This window comes from Cherax quadricarinatus, chromosome 23 (assembly GCF_038502225.1).
Source record: "Cherax quadricarinatus isolate ZL_2023a chromosome 23, ASM3850222v1, whole genome shotgun sequence".
In the NCBI taxonomy this organism is placed as follows: Eukaryota; Metazoa; Arthropoda; class Malacostraca; order Decapoda; family Parastacidae; genus Cherax; species Cherax quadricarinatus.
Window position 1 is genome coordinate 22,014,432 of NC_091314.1, and position 21,665 is coordinate 22,036,096.

Genomic DNA, 21,665 nt, shown 5'->3' on the forward strand with positions numbered 1-21,665 from the left:
GGGGGATGATGGCACTGGTGATGCATCTGTGGGGGATGATGGCACTGGTGATGCATCTGTGAGGGATAATGGCACTGGTGATGCATCTGTGGAGGATGATGGCATTGGTGATGCATCTGTGGGGGATGATGGCACTGGTGATGCATCTGTGGGGGATGATGGCACTGGTGATGCATCTGTGGGGGATGATGGCACTGGTGATGCATCTGTGAGGGATGATGGCACTGGTGATGCATCTGTGGGGGATGATGGCACTGGTGATGCATCTGTGGGGGATGATGGCACTGGTGATGCATCTGTGGGGGATGATGGCACTGGTGATGCATCTGTGGGGGATGATGGCACTGGTGATGCATCTGTGGAGGAGGATGGTACTGGTGATGTATCTGTGGAGGATGATGGCACTGGTGATGCATCTGTGGTGGATGATGGCACTGGTGATGCATCTGTGGGGGATGATGGCACTGGTGATGCATCTGTGGAGGATGATGGTACTGGTGATGCATCTGTGGAGGACGATGGCACTGATGTATGTGGTGGATGATGGCACTGGTGATCTGTGGTGGATGATGGCACTGGTGATGTATCTGTGGTGGATGATGGCACTGGTGATGCATCTGTGGGGGATGATGGCACTGGTGATGCATCTGTGGTGGATGGCACTGGTGATGCATCTGTGGGAGATGATGGCACTGGTGATGCATCTGTGGGGGATGATGGCACTGGTGATGCATCTGTGGTGGATGATGGCACTGGTGATGCGTTCTGTGGGGGATGATGGCATTGGTGATGCGTTCTGTGGAGGATGATGGCACTAGTGATGCATCTGTGGTGGATGATGGCAATGGTGATGCATCTGTGGTGGATGATGGCAATGGTGATGCATCTGTGGTGGATGATAGCACTGGTGATGCATCTGTGATGGCACTGGTGATGCATCTGTGGTGGATGATGGCACTGGTGATGCATCTGTGGTGGATGATGGCACTGGTGATGCATCTGTGGGGGATGATGGCACTGGTGATGCATCTGTGGGGGATGATGGCACTGGTGATGCGTTCTGTGGAGGATGATGGCACTAGTGATGCGTTCTGTGGAGGATGATGGCATTGGTCATGCGTTCTGTGGGGAGGGTGGCATTAGTGATGCGCTCTGCGGGGGGTCACGGTGTTAGTGACGTGCTGTGAGAGGAATATGGTGTTAATGACGTGTGGGGGATGACGGTGCTAGTGACGTGTTGTGGGGGATGACGGTGCTACCTGGAGACCTGGAGTTTACCTGGAGAGGGTTTCAGGGGTCAACGCCTCCGCGGCTCGATCTGAGACCAGGCCTCGTGGTGGATCAGGGTCTGATCAACAAGGCTGTTACTGCCGGCCGCACGCAAACTGACGTACGAACCACAGCCCGATTAGTCAGGTACTGACTTTAGGTGCCTGTCCAGTGCCGTCTTGAAGACAGCCAGGGGTGTATTGGTAATCCCCCTTAAATATGCTGGGAGGCTGTTGAACAGTCTTGGGCCTCGGACACTTAATGTATTGTCTCTCAGTGTACTCCTGACACCCCTGCTTTTCATCGGGGGAATGTTGCATCTCCTGCCGAGTCTTTTGCTTTCACAGGGAGTGATTTTCGTGTGCAGGTTCGGTACCAATCCCTCCAGGACCTTCCAAGTGTATATTATCATGTATTTCTCTCGCCTGGGTTCGAGGGAATATAGATCAAGGACCTTCAACCGTTCCCAGTAATTGAGGTGCCTTATGGTACTTATGTGTGCTGTGAAATTTCTTTGTATGCTCTCCAGCTCTGCAATGTCGCAAACCTTGAAGGGGGCCGTTAGTGTACAGCAGTATTACGGCGCAGAGAGAACAAGCTATTTGAAGAGTGTCATCATGGGCTTGGCGTCCCTAGTTTTGAAGGTTCTCATTATCCATCCTATCATTTTCCTAGCCGATAAGGTAGATACATTGTTGTGGTCTTTGAAGGCGAGATCGTCTGACATTATCACTCCCAGGTCCTTCACATTTCTTTTTTCGCTCTATTGTATGGTTAGAATTTGTCGTATACCCTGATACATTTTTAATTTCCTCAAGTCTTCCATATCTGAGTAGTTGAACTTTCTCCTCGTTAAACTTCATATTGTTTTGAGTAGCCCATTTGAAGATTTGGTTGATGTCCGCTTGGAGTCTTGCAGTGTCTGCGATGGAGGTCACTGTCATGGAAATCCGGGTGTCATCCGCAAAAGAAGACACGGCTTACATCTCTGTGTCAGAAATGAGGATGAGGAATAGAATGGGAGTGAGCACTGTGCCTTGTGGAGCAGAGCTTTTCACTGTGGCTGCCTGGGACTTTACTCTGTTTACTATTTCTCTTTGTGTTCTATTGTCAGGAAGTTATAGATCCATCTACCAATTTTTCCTGCTATTCCTTTATCACGCATTTTGTGTGCTATTACACCGTTGTCACACTTGTCGAAACCTTTTGCAAAGTTTGTATATACTACATCTGTATTCTGTTTATCTTCAACAGCATCCAGGACCTTGTCATAGTGGTCCAGGAGCTGGGACAGGCAGGAGCGACCTGCTCTAAACCCGTGTTGCAATGGGTTGTGTAAGTGATGGGTATCGAGGTGATTGGCGATCTTGCTTCTTAGAACCCTCTCAAAGATTTTTATGATATGGGATGTCAGTGCTATCGGTCTGTAGTTCTTTGCAATTGCTTTACTGTCACCTTTGTGGAGTGGGGCTATGTCTCTTGTTTTTAGTGTGTGTGGGATGACCCGTGTCCATGCTCCCTCTCCATAGAATGCTGAAGGCACGCGATAGGGGCTTCTTGCAATTCTCGATGAACACGGAGTTCCATAAGTCAGGGCTTGGGGCAGAGTTCATGGGCATGTCATGTACTGCCTTTTCAAAGTGTTGTGGAGTTAGGATAATATCCGAGATTTCTGAGATGACCAAATTTTGGGTTTCGTTCATAAAGAATTCATTTGGATTGTCGCGTTGTGGGGGATGACGGTGCTAGTGACGTGTTGGGGAGGATGACGGTGTTAGTGACGTGTTGGGAGGATGACGGTGTTAGTGACGTGTTGGGGGGATGACGGTGCTATCGACGTGTTGGGAAGGATGACGGTGTTTGTGACGTGTTGGGGGATGACAGTGTTAGTGACGTGTTGGGGAGGATGACGGTGTTTGTGACGTGTTGGGGGGATGACGGTGTTAGTGACGTGCTGGGGGGATGACGGTGTTTGTGAAGTGTTGGGGGAGGATGGCGGTGTTAGTGACGTGCTGGGGAGGATGACGGTGTTTGTGACGTGCTGGGGGGATGCCGGTGTTAGTGACGTGTAGGGGAGGATGACGGTGTTAGTGACGTGCTGGGGGGGAGGATGACGGTGTTAGTGACGTGCTGGGGGGGAGGATGACGGTGTTAGTGACGTGCTGGGGGGAGGATGACGGTGTTAGTGACGTGCTGGGGGGGAGGATGACGGTGTTTGTGACGTGCTGGGGGGGAGGATGACGGTGTTAGTGACGTGCTGGGGGGGAGGATGACGGTGTTAGTGACGTGCTGGAGGGGAGGATGACGGTGTTAGTGACGTCCTGGGGGAGGATGACGGTGTTAGTGACGTGCTGGGGGAGGATGACGGTGTTAGTGACGTGCTGGGGGGGGAGGATGACGGTGTTAGTGACGTGCTGGGGGGGAGGATGACGGTGTTAGTGACGTGCTGGGGGGAGGATGACGGTGTTAGTGACGTGCTGGGGGGGGAGGATGACGGTGTTAGTGACGTGCTGGGGGGAGGATGACGGTGTTAGTGACGTGCTGGGGGGGGGAAGATGACGGTGTTAGTGACGTGCTGGGGGGGGGAGATGACGGTGTTAGTGACGTGCTGGGGGGGGAGATGACGGTGTTAGTGACGTGCTGGGGGGGGAGATGACGGTGTTAGTGACGTGTGCTCTATGTTGATAAAAATTCTTCAGCAGGGAGATTATAAGGAAAGGCAAGAGACAGAAAGAACAGATATGGGGAAGGAGGGGGTATTGGGGAGGGATACTGGGGGAAGGAGGGGTATAGGGATGGAAGGAGGGGGAATAGGGAGGGAAGGAATAGGGAGGGAAGGAGAAGGTATTGGGAGGGAAGAAGATATTGGGAGGGAAGGAGAAGGTATTAGGAGGGAAGGAGAAGGTATTGGGAGGGAAGGAGAAGGTATTGGGAGGGAAGGAGAAGGTATTGGGAGGGAAGGAGAAAGTATTGGGAGGGAAGGAGAAGGTACTGGGAGGGAAGAAGAAGGTACTGGGAGGGAAGAAGAAGGTATTGGCAGGGAAGAAGAAGGTATTGGCAGGGAAGAAGAAGGTATTGGCAGGGAAGAAGAAGGTATTGGCAGGGAAGAAGATAATGGCAGGGATGAAGATACTGGCAGGGAAGAAGATATTGGGAGGGAAGGAGAAGGTATTGGGATGGAAGGAGAAGGTATTGGGAGGGAAGGAGAAGGTATTGGGAGGGAAGGAGAAGGTATTGGGAGGGAAGGAGAAGGTATTGGGAGGGAAGGAGAAGGTATTGGGAGGGAAGGAGAAGGTATTGGGAGGGAAGGAGAAGGTACTGGGAGGGAAGGAGAAGGTATTGGGAGGGAAGGAGAAGGTAATGGGAGGGAAGAAGAAGGTACTGGGAGGGAAGAAGGTATTGGCAGGGAAGAAGAAGGTATTGGCAGGGAAGAAGAAGGTATTGGGAGGGAAGGAGAAGGTATTGGGGGGGGAAGGAGAAGGTATTGGGAGGGAATGAGAAGGTATTGGGGGGGGAAGGAGAAGGTATTGGGGGGAAGGAGAAGGTATTGGGAGGGAAGGAGAAGGCATTGGGAGGGAAGGAGAAGGTACTGGGAGGGAAGGAGAAGGTACTGGGAGGGAAGGAGAAGGTATTGGGAGGGAAGGAGAAGGTATTGGGAGGGAAGGAGAAGGTATTGGGAGGGAAGGAGAAGGTATTGGGAGGGAAGGAGAAGGCATTGGGAGGGAAGGAGAAGGTACTGGGAGGGAAGGAGAAGGTATTGGGGGGGAAGGAGAAGGTATTGGGAGGGAAGGAGAAGGTATTGGGAGGGAAGGAGAAGGCATTGGGAGTGAAGGAGAAGGTACTGGGAGGGAAGGAGAAGGTATTGGGAGGGAAGGAGAAGGCATTGGGAGGGAAGGAGAAGGTACTGGGAGGGAAGGCGAAGGTATTGGGAGGGAAGGAGAAGGTATTGGGAGAGAAGGAGAAGGTATTGGGAGGGAAGGAGAAGGCATTGGGAGGGAAGGAGAAGGCATTGGGAGGGAAGGAGAAGGTATTGGGAGGGAAGGAGAAGGTATTGGGAGAGAAGGAGAAGGTATTGGGAGGGAAGGAGAAGGTATTGGGAGGGAAGGAGAAGATATTGGGAGGGAAGGAGAAGATATTGGGAGGGAAGGAGAAGGTATTGGGAGGAAAGAAGGAGGTAATGGGAGGGAAGAAGGAGATATTGGGAGGGAAGGAGGAGTATAGGGAGGGAAGTAGGGGTATAGGGAGGGAAGCAGGGGTATAGGGAGGGAAGTAGGGGTATAGGGAGGGAAGTAGGGGTATAGGGAGGGAAGGGGTGGTATAGGGGGAAGGAGTGGTACAGGAGGATGGAGTGGTATAGGGGGAAGGAGTGGTATGGGGGAAGGAGTGGTATAGGGGGAAGGAGTGGTATGGGGGAAGGAGTGGTATAGGGGAAAGGAGTGGTATAGGGGGAAGGAGTGGTATGGGGGAAGGAGTGGTATAGGGGAAAGGAGTGGTATAGGGGAAAGGAGTGGTATAGGGGGAAGGAGTGGTATAGGGGAAAGGAGTGGTATAGGGGAAAGGAGTGGTATAGGGGAAAGGAGTGGTATAGGGGAAAGGAGTGGTATAGGGGGAAGGAGTGGTATGGGGGAAGGAGTGGTATAGGGGAAAGGAGTGGTATAGGGGAAAGGAGTGGTATAGGGGGAAGGAGTGGTATAGGGGAAAGGAGTGGTATAGGGGAAAGGAGTGGTATAGGGGGAAGGAGTGGTATAGGGGAAAGGAGTGGTATAGGGGGAAGGAGTGATATAGGGAGATGGAGTGGTATTGGGGGAAGGAGTGATATAGGGAGAAGGAGTGGTATAGGGAGGAGTGGTATAGGGAGGAGTGGGATAGGGAGAAGGAGTGGTATAGGGAGAAGGAGTGGTATAGGGAGTAGGAGTGGTATAGGGAGAAGGAGTGGTATAGGGAGTAGGAGTGGTATAGGGAGAAGGAGTGGTATAGGGAGTAGGAGTGGTATAGGGAGGAGTGGTATAGGGAGGAGTGGTATAGGGAGAAGGAGTGGTATAGGGAGTAGGAGTGGTATAGGGAGAAGGAGTGGTACAGGGAGTAGGAGTGGTATAGGGAGTAGGAGTGGTATAGGGAGAAGGAGTGGTATAGGGAGAAGGAGTGGTATAGGGAGAAGGAGTGGTATAGGGAGAAGGAGCGGTATAGGGAGTAGGAGTGGTATAGAGAGAAGGAGTGGTATAGGGAGAAGGAGTGGTATAGGGAGGAGTGGTATAGGGAGAAGGAGTGGTATAGGGAGAAGGAGTGGTATAGGGAGGAGTGGTATAGGGAGGAGTGGTATAGGGAGAAGGAGTGGTATAGGGAGAAGGAGTGGTATAAGGAGAAGGAGTGGTATAGGGAGGAGTGGTATAGGGAGTAGGAGTGGTATTGGGAGCAGGAGTGGTATAGGGAGTAGGAGTGGTATTGGGAGCAGGAGTGGTATAGGGAGGAGTGGTATTGGGAGGAGTGGTATAGGGAGGAGTGGTATAGGGAGAAGGAGTGGTATAGGGAGGAGTGGTATAAGGAGGAGTGGTATAGGGAGTAGGAGTGGTATAGGGAGAAGGAGTGGTATAGGGAGAAGGAGTGGTATAGGGAGAAGGAGTGGTATAGGGAGGAGTGGTATAGGGAGAAGGAGTGGTATAGGGAGAAGGAGTGGTATAGGGAGGAGTGGTATAGGGAGGAGGAGTGGTATAGGGAGAAGGAGTGGTATAGGGAGGAGTGGTATATGGAGAAGGAGTGGTATAGGGAGAAGGAGTGGTATAGGGAGAAGGAGTGGTATAGGGAGAAGGAGTGGTATAGGGAGGAGTGGTATAGGGAGAAGGAGTGGTATAGGGAGAAGGAGCGGTATAGGGAGTAGGAGTGGTATAGAGAGAAGGAGTGGTATAGGGAGAAGGAGTGGTATAGGGAGTGGTATAGGGAGAAGGAGTGGTATAGGGAGAAGGAGTGGTATAGGGAGGAGTGGTATAGGGAGGAGTGGTATAGGGAGAAGGAGTGGTATAGGGAGAAGGAGTGGTATAGGGAGAAGGAGTGGTATTGGGAGCAGGAGTGGTATAGGGAGGAGTGGTATTGGGAGGAGTGGTATAGGGAGAAGGAGTGGTATAGGGAGAAGGAGTGGTATAAGGAGGAGTGGTATAGGGAGAAGGAGTGGTATAGGGAGGAGTGGTATAGGGAGAAGGAGTGGTATAGGGAGGAGTGGTATAGGGAGAAGGAGTGGTATAGGGAGAAGGAGTGGTATAGGGAGGAGTGGTATAGGGAGGAGGAGTAGTATAGGGAGAAGGAGTGGTATAGGGAGGAGTGGTATATGGAGAAGGAGTGGTATAGGGAGAAGGAGTGGTATAGGGAGTAGGAGTGGTATAGGGAGTAGGAGTGGTATAGGGAGAAGGAGTGGTATAGGGAGGAGTGGTATAGGGAGAAGGAGTGGTATAGGGAGAAGGAGTGGTATAGGGAGGAGGAGTGGTATAGGGAGGAGTGGTATAGGGAGAAGGAGTGGTATAGGGAGAAGGAGTGGTATAGGGAGAAGGAGTGGTATAGGGAGGAGGAGTGATATAGGGAGTAGGAGTGGTATAGGGAGTAGGAGTGGTATAGGGAGAAGGAGTGGTATAGGGAGTAGGAGTGGTATAAGGAGGAGTGGTATAGGGAGTAGGAGTGGTATAGGGAGTAGGAGTGGTATAGGGAGAAAGAGTGGTATAGGGAGTAGGAGTGGTATAGGGAGTAGGAGTGGTATAGGGAGAAGGAGTGGTATAGGGAGAAGGAGTGGTATAGGGAGAAGGAGTGGTATAGGGAGAAGGAGTGGTATAGGGAGAAGGAGCGGTATAGGGAGTAGGAGTGGTATAGAGAGGAGTGGTATAGGGAGAAGGAGTGGTATAGGGAGGAGTGGTATAGGGAGAAGGAGTGGTATATGGAGTAGGAGTGGTATAGGGAGGAGTGGTATAGGGAGAAGGAGTGGTATAGGGAGGAGTGGTATAGGGAGTAGGAGTGGTATAGGGAGAAGGAGTGGTATAGGGAGGAGGAGTGGTATAGGGAGTAGGAGTGGTATAGGGAGGAGGAGTGGTATAGGGAGAAGGAGTGGTATAGGGAGAAGGAGTGGTATAGGGAGAAGGAGTGGTATAGGGAGAAGGAGTGGTATAGGGAGGAGTGGTATAGGGAGAAGGAGTGGTATAGGGAGAAGGAGTGGTATAGGGAGTAGGAGTGGTATAGGGAGTAGGAGTGGTATAGGGAGTAGGAGTGGTATAGGGAGAAAGAGTGGTATAGGGAGTAGGAGTGGTATAAGGAGAAGGAGTGGTATAGGGAGAAGGAGTGGTATAGGGAGGAGGAGTGATATAGGGAGTAGGAGTGGTATAGGGAGTAGGAGTGGTATAGGGAGAAGGAGTGGTATAGGGAGTAGGAGTGGTATAAGGAGGAGTGGTATAGGGAGTAGGAGTGGTATAGGGAGTAGGAGTGGTATAGGGAGAAAGAGTGGTATAGGGAGTAGGAGTGGTATAGGGAGTAGGAGTGGTATAGGGAGAAGGAGTGGTATAGGGAGAAGGAGTGGTATAGGGAGGAGTGGTATAGGGAGAAGGAGCGGTATAGGGAGTAGGAGTGGTATAGAGAGGAGTGGTATAGGGAGAAGGAGTGGTATAGGGAGGAGTGGTATAGGGAGAAGGAGTGGTATATGGAGTAGGAGTGGTATAGGGAGGAGTGGTATAGGGAGAAGGAGTGGTATAGGGAGAAGGAGTGGTATAGGGAGGAGTGGTATAGGGAGTAGGAGTGGTATAGGGAGAAGAAGTGGTAAATGGAGGGAAGGGACGAGTAGACCGAGCAGGCAGAGAAACAGAGAGTAAGGGGAACCTACGAGTAAGGAAAATGGACGGGTAGCTGGAATGAATGGGTAGGTAGAACGGACGGGTAGAGGACGGAAAGATGAGGAATGGTAGAAGAGAAAAAATTAGACGGAGGAGGGAGGGAGGGAAGAGATGGACAAGGACGAAGAGAGGGAAGAGACAAAAGTTGGGAAGCCAAAAAAATATACAATGTACCAAAATATTCAAGTCTTGAACAACTGTAATATATAATAAAAAATTTTTTTAACATTCTTCCAGCATAACATTAAACATTTATAATTTTAAACTATCAAAATTAGAAAAAAAGAGCTATACAGACATCCACAAATAACTGGCATGTATTTTGATTAGTACATCTCTTTGTATATATTCTGGTAAGTACAGCTCCTGTGTGTGCAGTGAGAACAGCGCATGTACATGAGGAGGGATTTGCATCTCAGTACGTATATATCCCAAAAGGCCCATATTTGGGATTAACGCATTCTTGACTAGTGATGAATGTGACAAGCAGTCTTAATGACCCTAGTGTGGTCATAATTCATTAAGCCCAATTAACCAACTTCATAATAGTTGGTGGGTTAATGGGACTTCAAGTCTATCAACTATACGAGGGTCACTGAGGCTACGTGTCACCTGCTCACCATCAGTCAAGAATACTTACAATCCCCAAAATAGGGATTACTTTAAACACTCACCATACATATACCTAGACATACACCTCAGAGTATATGGCCATGAAAACATCAACCTTATACACATTGGTCACTAAAAAAAATTATATATGTACACACACACACACACACGGCAAGAGTGGTGCTGTCCACGTCACTGTTACATTACATTTGCAGAGTGCTGACATTGTAGGTGCTGTGAGTAGACATTACAGATGCTACTAGTAGAAATACAGGTGCTACTAGTAGAAATACAGGTGCTATGAGTAGATATTACAGGTGCTGTGCGTAGATATTACAGATGCTACAAGTAGAAATACAGGTGCTGTGAGTAGACATTAGATGCTACAAGTAGAAATACAGATGCTATGAGTAGACATTACAGGTGCTGTGCGTAGATATTACAGATGCTACAAGTAGAAATACAGGTGCTGTGAGTAGACATTACAGGTGATGTTGTAGACATAACAGGTGTTGTTTGAGGACACATGTTACGAAGTGAGGTTATACATATTACAGATACAACGAGGGGTAAAGTACACATTAAATGTACAGTAACGGTGTATACTACAGGTACAGAGATTGTAACTGTACCTGTACTGTGCACTAAGTGAATATTACAGGTACGGTGATACATAATGTCGTGCCGAATAGGTAAAACTTGCGATTTTGGCTTAAATAGCAAAGCTCTTCTTGCCGAATAAGGCAAGTTAAAATTTGTGTATGCAATAATTTCGTAAAAATCATTCTGAACATAACGAAAAAAATATATTTCATTGTTTGTTTATTATGAAATTACTGTAAACTTGTCCGGAGTTCGAATCTCCTCCGGTACGGCTGTAAAACATTAGGGACGTGTTTCCAAAAGACACCTGCTGTCCCTGTCCCTGTTCACCCATCAGTTTAAAATGGGTATCTGGGTGTTAGTCGACTGGTGTAGGTCGCATCCTGGGACAAAGCTGACCTAAATTGCCCGAAATGACAAGCGGCTTTCTATATAATAGTATGTCATTGACGTCAGCTATGGTCTGTATACCTGGTACATGTACTTGTAGTAAATAAAGATATTATTATTATTAATAAGATTAGGTAAGCTTTCCATAGTTCTTTTGGTACAAAATTATTAATTTTTACATTAACATAAATGAAAAAAAAAATATATATCTTTAAAGGTATAAGAATTTTTTTTAGAAAGGACGTAATTTTAAATGAGTTCTTGCTAATTGACCAATTTTACGTATTCGGCACTATATATATTATATATATATATACATTATATATATATATATTATATATATATATAAAATTATAATTTTACAAGTGCAATGAAAGAGTACACACTTGAATATTTAATTTAAAAATTAAAATGGAGCTGAGGGAGGGTAACAGCTCTTTGCTTGTAAAATTAAGCCGAGATAGGATAACTATTGGTTGCAAAACGCTTGTAGGAATTCTTACCCTAAACCCTGTACATCAGATTAACTGTAAAAAGAAAAAGTGAACGAGAGAGAGAGAGAGAGAGAGAGAGAGAGAGAGAGAGAGAGAGAGAGAGAGAGAGAGATAGCGAAGGTAACTGAGATTTCCTTTAATTTCTGGATTAATCTCCTACTATTTCAAATGCATTCGTGTAGTCCAGGAAGATGCAATCCACCTAGCTGTCTTTCTTGTTTTATCTATGTGACTGTGCCATAGAACTGCGGAGGAAATGACTAAGAAATGGGACGAAAATAACAAGGAAGAGATTTAAAAAAATTTTGGTACAGCCGCAGTGTGCTGCTACACACTTTTCTACTGTATACGAGATTTACATAATGAGAACAAAAGCAAGGTATGTTTCCTGTCATATTCCATCACACAGGAAGTTAGGAAATTTTTCAGCCTAACCTAGGAGACTTAACAAAAAGGCATAATACTGTGACTGGAACAATACACAAAATAACCCGCACATAGGAGAAAGGAGATTACGACGAAGTTTCGGTCCGACTTGGACCATTTACTTAAGACTAGGAGACTTAAGTAGGGCAATGAGGACATGAAGCATTCCACTATGGATTTAGTAGTTACTGAAGTTTTAAAAGATTTCGTTCAGCAGAGCTGGAGTTACAATTACGTGGGAATTACCATCTCTCGGGATAAATCAGGCAAAGGAAAGGTTGGAGAGAGAGAGAGAGAGAGAGAGAGAGAGAGAGAGAGAGAGAGAGAGAGAGAGAGAGAGAGAGAGACAGAGACAGAGACAGAGACAGAGACAGAGACAGAGAGACAGAGAGACAGAGAGACAGAGAGACAGAGAGAGAGAGAGAGAGAGAGAGAGAGAGAGAGAGAGAGAAAGAGAGAGAGAGAGAGAGAGAGAGAGACAGACAGACAGAGAAAAGAAATGGCAATGTTTACATGTTTTATTTGCTGCCTATCTACGAGAGTTTGTGAAACAGTAGGTAAGGACGGTAGTCTCTGAAAGTCATATCTACTGCCACTTCCACTTTCTAATGTTTCCACTAATTACAACATTGACAAAAACACAGTGCATTGAAGATGGAAAGGTGCGGTAGTGGGTAGCAAGTGCGTGGAGGGAAGCAGCAGTGCGCGCATCCAGAATACAGCCACAATGCTTAGCTATTACCTCGTCGCCTGGCGAACCATAGATGGAGGTTGGCGAAAGTTCGTGCAGGTGGACGCTGTGAGCACCCGCTTGCAAGGGTCGGCCGCCATCTCCAGCAGCAACAGCAGACGAAACTTGATGCCAGGACTGTTGGGCCCCGCGGGGCACGGATTATTATCCCAGGTGATTATCAAAGCTTAATTTAGTAACTTTGGAAAATTAAAACTAACGCAGATGTTCTCAACTAAATCAGGGTACATTTGTATAAGGCCTCGTGGGTATCACAACAGCGGCACTGTTACGAACAGGTTGCCAACACCACTTGGCAGCATCAGTAGGGTGCCAACACTACCTGGCACAATCACCAGCAGAGTGCCAATACACTACCTGGTAGTATCACCAACAAGTTGACAATTGACATCTCCAGGTATCAAAACCTGTCGTGCTTGGCGCCTTAGTGTTCACAGAACGTAAGCAATTATTTAATCTGTACAAGAAAGGTTATGTGAATAATTAATCAAAACAACGGATGAAGGCCAGTTATCGTTATAGTTTATAGTGATTTATGAGCCAGTAGGTATAATATGCCTTTATGCCTTTAAAATTTTCACACCCGTAGACCTTATTTTTAGGGGGGAGGGAGGTTACATCTACAGTGTGATGGGAACGTTCTACAAAATATTATGCCTTTATCGGCTTTCGCTCCGTAGACATTCTCCTAACAAAGGGATCAAGAGCCATACCCAACCCACAGCTGCAGCCCAGGGGTGTTAGGCTTCCAACAAAGGAAAGAGTGTGTGAAGAGTCTGGTGGAGAATGGGGTAGAACTGGGGGCTCTCAGGGAAAATCTTGGAAGACGAGCTGGGGATGCTTTGCGTCCCTATGAGGTCCTTAGGGCTGACGGCTAAGATCAGAGAGCAGTCCATGAGTAAGGCATGCAACCCCTCCCCCCACCCACCCACAATCTGGAGGTGGTGGAGTAACGGGAGGGAGAGTTCTTCAACTCGTCTTCGTAGGTCCCCTTCCAAATCCCCGAATCTCCCATCCTCCAAACTATTCTCTCTGATCTCACAAACCTTCCTTCGATGGGAGCCTGACACGTTGGAGTGGGGTTGCGTTCAGGGTGTGGCTCTTGATCCAAGGTCTCCGATAAATTTTATTACATTCATTAAAGAGCGTTAAACCCAGAGGTCATACAGCACCAGGGGCTGGGGGGGATGGGAGAATCAGATTCGATGGAAAAGGAGAATAGTACTAATTCTTCAGATAAAGAGCACTTCAGCGGCATCAAGGTACGTCTCCTGAAGGGCCTTCGTTAGGAAACAGTCCAGAGAGTGAAAGTTCAAGGAAGTCATCCAGGTACACCATGTACGACGTCCCCAGCACACTGAGGATGTGTCGAAAAAGTCTATGGGGGTGAAACGCCAAGGAACTCATACAGGCACATTACACTTTCTTAAGCCAATCAATCCTGAAGTTACATATATTAGTCTTCATCACTCTGCTGTTAAGGTAGTCAAAGACTGTTCTCAGATAATTTTTGAAGAAACAACAAAGATTAAAATATTTAGAACAATTTTAACGTTCAAATATAAACAATGAATATGCATCAATGAAATACACTAACAAAATGTGAAAAAAATAACGTGAAAACTGTATGACAGTTACACAACGGCGGGAGCCTAAGACTAAATATACCTCAATCCGCATTCTTCTCTAACCGAATTCGTCTTCTACCGAAGACCCCTCCTTTCCTCCCTCTCAGCCACTGCCCTCCCTTGCCTCACACCTCCCTTAACTTCATTTCCCCCCCTCCTCCATCCCTCGTCTTCGCTAAGATTGACATGTATGCACCCCATTATGCCACAGTGTAACTTGTACAGAGTAGGGTGCCCGCACACTGCGGGTGTACCTAGTTTTCAATAAAAATTAACTTATCACTGGCAGCTAGTTTTCCCTTCGAGAAATTTCGATACTATAGGGTGCACTATATGAAGGTTCCCATGCAACAGAAGTCGTGTCTGGAGGCTACGAGCTGTCTGTGTTCTTTGCTCTGATTGTGACTCAAGACTTGCCTGCATCAATTAACTGGTCATTATTGCATTTCTAGACATAATGACTGGTCAGGAAGTCTTTATAGGGAATGCAACCTTTGGGTCCTGTGGCTGTTACAAGGCTCTATTAATAATTCTTTTGCAGCTTCCTTTTACTCAATGGTGGGTTGAAGGGGGGAGGGGATATAAGTTGAAAATGGTCTTCAGTCATAGCAATTTTTATGCTCATCCAGATACTACTTTCCTTATAACAAGAAAAATATTTGTTTTTGAAAACACCACGAACGGCAAAGTGGAGTTTTCTCTCCGAGGCTAGCCCGGTCTCCATAGGTTTTTTTTTTTTTCCCCGTCCCAGCGCCATTGTTCATGTGAATGAACATGCCGACAATAAAACAGTACATTACAGCCCAAGTAATTGACGACTCCATCCTTGGATATTTCAATATTCAGGTATAACTATACAAATTATTACCCAATTGCAGCAAATCCTGCAATTGTAAAATACTACCAATCTTTGTTACATTCATATACTGTTCATACACGTTTGTAGTATTAATTATAAAGCCCGGTATCGTTACATTATGATAGAATATTCGTCTGAGTGTTTATTCTCCTCTCAAAGTTGCTACGCCAACATTTTGTTATTATAATCAAAACCAAGTGCTAAACCCAGCTACGCCAACATGTCACATATGTAAGGGTAACTAAATGAATTCTGGCCACCATCTCTGCTCTTCTATTTATCATAAACTCTTATTGACCTATCTATTTGCTCGCCGTATGTTGCTGTCGACTTAGTATAACATTAGTAAATGATCATCGTTCTTTTCTAGTCTTCATCGTGATTTACTAAACCTTGTAGACGTGTGAACGTACGCATCGCACTACTTTTCCTTTCTCCGCTTGCACCTTCCCATTGATGCGTTTTTAAATTTTCATAGTTTTCATTTCTGATAATGCCACTGCCATCCAAAATTCTCATGAATTTGTGCGTAAATGTGTACCTTGGTGATCATAAACCCCCTCTCCCCCGACTGTGCTAGTTATTCATCTAAAATGTGCCGCGTGGGAGCCACTACCGAACCAATCCTACTATTAATCACAATCTTATTTTCAAGCAAGCAAGTATTCATGCAGGTCGTATCATACGAACAGCTTAAGTACCACCACCACCTCTGAGTGCAGTGCGGAAGATGCGGGAAGTGGCAGGCAATTACTCACCTGGCCCGACTCCCGTCTTTAACATTGCTGGCCTGGAATTAGCACTCGGCTGACGTAACAGAAGAAATAGGTCATCACGCTGCTGCTCGGGGTCTCCCAAGGGCAAGGTCTCTCTCTTATCTTTCTTACCTAAACCCGTATAGGAAACTATTGGATTTTATATCTCAAACGGTGCCATTCAGTCACTGATTATATAGACAGTCAACGTAGGATAACCCTGCGCCTGATGATGCAAACTCACTCCCATGCTTCACTTATATCCTTCCCATTATATTCCCTATTGCACCTTCAGTTGGACCTGAAGGAATTTTACCTGTTTAGTGGAAGATGCTAGTGGTCTCTCGAAAACTTGATACATCGAGGCACCAGCCATTCCATAATACTCCTAGCTCTCACCAGCACCAGCGACTCTTCAAGTCTTAATACAATGAATACAGTCGCGATCCTTTCTTTCATTATCAAATTCCAATTAAAAATAGGTGGAAAGACGTTCATATTCACTGAGAACTAAACTCGTATGGCGAATCATACAGCGCCCGGTGAATGGGAGGAAATCAGGATCAATCCAATGTATAGTTCTTATTCCTTGTTGGAACTGAGAAAATCAGTACTCGAGTTTTGTTCATAAGCTTGCGTTTGGTTTAGTAATCGTCTTTCTGCCAACTCCCTTCAAACCGAATTCTTTCCTCAAGGCCGCATACCTAACGATCTTGCTCTTAGTAATCAACAATGGACTCCTTGGTTCTTTCTCCTGCGGTAAGGTCTTTCTTTTTAATGGATGACTTTGCTATTTCTTACGATGACGCTGGTAGCCAGTAGGTTACCTCGCTACAAGGCGCTATTAACCACTTTGTTGGGCCACCTGATATCTTTAAGTTTTCTGTATGTTTTCTGAGGTATGTGTTATTAATTGATTCATATTATTCTCACATTTCTCACTGAAGCGAAAAAAAACTATACAATTTACTCTGCTTCCAAATATTTCCCCTTGGCTTCCTCTTAGATTCCTCATATTTCGTAAATTAAGTGTTTTAGTAAACAAATTTATTCAAAATTGTCTCAATCTGAGGAAGACAGTCGAACTCTTTCGTTTTCATTTAGTCTCATTACCTGAAATGTACAATGGAAACCACAGCTACTCTTTCTGATTTAGTCATTTGGCATGGTCACTTTTTTTTTTAACTTCGGTCGTCCCCAGGTTAATGTTTGTACATTTTTTTTTCCATTTCTTTATCATGAGATCTTAAGAGATGGGTGCATCTCATCATTAACGGTTAGTAACGCTTGGTCGTACAATGTTGAATGCCTTACAAGGGTTAATTAAGCGCCATCTGATTATATTAATTCCTCTCCTCTTTTAAATCTCAACCTTTACTACTTTCCTTCCAATCCCGGCCATTATCCTCCTTCCTTACCCTTCACTACTTCCATCCCTCCCTGGCTTCGCCATCCACTTCCTAGTTATACCTCACTAATATACATCTCACTCGAGTAATGAGAAAAGGAGACAAATGAATTCTATGTCGTTAATAGTAGTATCAACTATCCACGAAGCTCCTGAACCAGGGAGGGGCAGGACCTGCCTCACCCACCACAACACGGTCTGCGGCCCGGCTGCGAGGCTGTGCAGCTTTAATATGACATCTGCTGCTGCTCTTTCCGTCTACTACCGTTACTGATCCTCTGCACTAACTTCCCCAACATCTTCCACAGCCTAACCATTCTCCCTTCCTCCCACTTAATTATATTCATGGGGAAGCGCTAAACCCCTAAGGGTTCAAAGTTTCTAGAGAAAGGGAGGTAATCGGGTTTGAGGCTGGGGAGGGTAGCTCCAATTCCTTAGATCCAGAGCCCTTCACTAATTTCAAGGCAAACTCTTGAAGGGGAAATCTGGGCAATAACTCAATTTTTCAGATTAGTGAATTCAAAATAAATAATTTATCTTAAATCCGAAGTAACCCTTCAACTTTCCTCTCATGGTTGACTGTAGCCTTCTCCCCTTCGATGACTGATTATTAACCATAGGAGAAAGGGGGAATGTAAAATCAGTCTCGCCCCCGTATTATAATTTTTAATTACGTAGCCACCTCGTCCTATGATTTATAATTATAAACCTTCCCCGTCCTTTGGCGGTTTGGGTGAAAAACATTGACACTGTTTTTCTTATATCAGGTATCTACACAGGTTTATGTGTACTGTATATACAGAGGCAAGCATCTACACTTCACATTTATGATGACTCAGGTGTAGCTAATAGTCTTTAATACTAACAACTAAGCCTTCCACATGACAAAGTAGGTATTAAATCTCACAAACTAGGCGAAGTATTACAGTGCAAACCACACACCAGAGCTCTTCCCACCCCCCCGTAAACTAACATAATTTTACAGTAAAAACCTTACCAATGTGGGGATAGAAATGTATAAAACAAATTATACAAATAACTTTTATCACATTTTTGGTTATATTTATTATATTAATCAAATTATTATTTGTCAATAAATTTCAAGTGATAGAAGCATTTCTTGTCCTAATTAAATTATGAATAACATTACTGAAATTATTATTAGTGATCATTATAGATTCGAAACATTAATCAATGGCCCATGCAGGTCCAGCACACGTTAATATAATAATGAACTTAAAAAAATCGATAGAGACCTGACTTATCTCCCCCCCCCTCCCCAACCTCTATACGTTACACCCTCTAACTAGACACTTGTCAGCCTCGGCGCGAGCAAGAAAACGCTTTGTATCGAAAATAACAACAAAAAAAAAATCACAAAGAGAATCCGAGCAACACAGGACGAACTACAACCCTCCATCCTGGTCGACGGCGGCCGACACACTGAGCTAAATATGCAAGCAGGAGCCAGGACCTACTCCACCCACTACCACAGCTTCCATTAACCAGCTAAGCCACATCTTGCGATGGTCAACATCACTAGTTCTTGTACCAAAGCCCCACATCAACTTTTTTCATACCAAAATATGAAAAGCCTTTAAAAGAAATTAGTGTGCATATTTTATGTGGATTGGAAGTTTCAACACTTGCATGTAAATATACCTATACAGACCTACAAGATTATTGACCTAATACTGGTCTAACAAAAAAGAAAAAAAAATCCTTTAAAACCCACCCAAAGGTCATGTCATTAATCTTTCTCTATCTGTCTACCCACAACTTTTCACTGTTCTATCCTATTCCAGCCTTTCCCCTCCTCATTATTGCCATTAAGGCTACCAAAAAAAAGCGATTAGTTGGAATATTTCTGTATTTAATAGAAAAATGTCTATGGACTGTGATATATTATTAGTAACACTTAGTACTGGTAGCAGCAGTAATAGTGTCACTGGCAGCAGCACCACCAATAGCAGCAGCACCACCAGTGGCAGCACTAGAACCTGGGCATTAATACTAGCAGTACTATTATTAGCAACAGCATATTAGGCCTCGTACCAGTAGTAGCACTATAAGCAGCAGCATTTTTATTAGCAGCAAAACTCATAGTAGCAACACTAACAACACCCTAGTAGTATTCCCACTAGTATAGCTAGTGACATATATATATATATATATATATATATATATATATATATATATATATATATATATATATATATATATACATTATTTTTTATTTTTATTATCACACTGGCCGATTCCCACCAAGGCAGGGTGGCCCGAAAAAGAAAAACTTTCACCATCATTCACTCCATCACTGTCTTGCCAGAAGGGTGCTTTACACTACAGTTTTTAAACTGCAACATTAACACCCCTCCTTCAGAGTGCAGGCACTGTACTTCCCATCTCCAGGACTCAAGTCCGGCCTGCCGGTTTCCCTGAATCCCTTCATAAATGTTACTTTGCTCACACTCCAACAGCACATCAAGTATTAAAAACCATTTGTCTCCATTCACTCCTATCAAACACGCTCACGCATGCCTGCTGGAAGTCCAAGCCCCTCGCACACAAAACCTCCTTTACCCCCTCCCTCCAACCCTTCCTAGGCCGACCCCTACCCCGCCTTCCTTCCACTACAGACTGATACACTCTTGAAGTCATTCTGTTTCGCTCCATTCTCTCTACATGTCCGAACCACCTCAACAACCCTTCCTCAGCCCTCTGGACAACAGTTTTGGTAATCCCGCACCTCCTCCTAACTTCCAAACTACGAATTCTCTGCATTATATTCACACCACACATTGCCCTCAGACATGACATCTCCACTGCCTCCAGCCTTCTCCTCGCTGCAACATTCATCACCCACGCTTCACACCCATATAAGAGCGTTGGTAAAACTATACTCTCATACATTCCCCTCTTTGCCTCCAAGGACAAAGTTCTTTGTCTCCACAGACTCCTAAGTGCACCACTCACTCTTTTTCCCTCATCAATTCTATGATTCACTTCATCTTTCATAGACCCATCCGCTGACACGTCCACTCCCAAATATCTGAATACGTTCACCTCCTCCATACTCTCTCCCTCCAATCTGATATTCAATCTTTCATCACCTAATCTTTTTGTTATCCTCATAACCTTACTCTTTCCTGTATTCACCTTTAACTTTCTTCTCCTGCACACCCTACCAAATTCATCCACCAATCTCTGCAACTTCTCTTCAGAATCTCCCAAGAGCACAGTGTCATCAGCAAAGAGCAGCTGTGACAACTCCCACTTTGTGTGTGATTCTTTATCTTTTAACTCCACGCCTCTTGCCAAGACCCTCGCATTTACTTCTCTTACAACCCCATCTATAAATATATTAAACAACCACGGTGACATCACACATCCCTGTCTAAGGCCTACCTTTACTGGGAAAAAATTTCCCTCTTTCCTACATACTCTAACTTGAGCCTCACTATCCTCGTAAAAACTCTTCACTGCTTTCAGTAACCTACCTCCTACACCATACACTTGCAACATCTGCCACATTGCCCCCCTATCCACCCTGTCATACGCCTTTTCCAAATCCATAAATGCCACAAAGACCTCTTTAGCCTTATCTAAATACTGTTCACTTATATGTTTCACTGTAAACACCTGGTCCACACACCCCCTACCTTTCCTAAAGCCTCCTTGTTCATCTGCTATCCTATTCTCCGTCTTACTCTTAATTCTTTCAATTATAACTCTACCATACACTTTACCAGGTACACTCAACAGACTTATCCCCCTATAATTTTTGCACTCTCTTTTATCCCCTTTGCCTTTATACAAAGGAACTATGCATGCTCTCTGCCAATCCCTAGGTACCTTACCCTCTTCCATACATTTATTAAATAATTGCACCAACCACTCCAAAACTATATCCCCACCTGCTTTTAACATTTCTATCTTTATCCCATCAATCCCGGCTGCCTTACCCCCTTTCATTTTACCTACTGCCTCACGAACTTCCCCCACACTCACAACTGGCTCTTCCTCACTCCTACAAGATGTTATTCCTCCTTGCCCTATACACGAAATCACAGCTTCCCTATCTTCATCAACATTTAACAATTCCTCAAAATATTCCCTCCATCTTCCCAATACCTCTAACTCTCCATTTAATAACTCTCCTCTCCTATTTTTAACTGACAAATCCATTTGTTCTCTAGGCTTTCTTAACTTGTTAATCTCACTCCAAAACTTTTTCTTATTTTCAACAAAATTTGTTGATAACATCTCACCCACTCTCTCATTTGCTCTCTTTTTACATTGCTTCACCACTCTCTTAACTTCTCTCTTTTTCTCCATATACTCTTCCCTCCTTGCATCACTTCTACTTTGTAAAAACTTCTCATATGCTAACTTTTTCTCCCTTACTACTCTCTTTACATCATCATTCCACCAATCGCTCCTCTTCCCTCCTGCACCCACTTTCCTGTAACCACAAACTTCTGCTGAACACTCTAACACTACATTTTTAAACCTACCCCATACCTCTTCGACCCCATTGCCTATGCTCTCATTAGCCCATCTATCCTCCAATAGCTGTTTATATCTTACCCTAACTGCCTCCTCTTTTAG

General features: G+C 45.3%; 1 protein-coding gene across 4 annotated transcripts in view; it reads right to left on the reverse strand.

Annotated features, from left to right (window-relative positions):
- The window catches only part of LOC128685834 (aquaporin-11), a 110,551-nt gene that overhangs the window by 27,832 nt on the left and 61,054 nt on the right, over window positions 1-21,665 (reverse strand). The window contains exon 1 of one of the 4 annotated variants that reach the window (XM_053772532.2): window positions 12,396-12,840. The exons of the other annotated variants lie outside the window; for them this stretch is intronic. The gene's annotated coding sequence lies outside the window, so the exon portion shown is untranslated. Of the gene's footprint in view, window positions 1-12,395; window positions 12,841-21,665 lie in introns of those variants that run through there. 4 annotated transcript variants of the gene reach the window in all.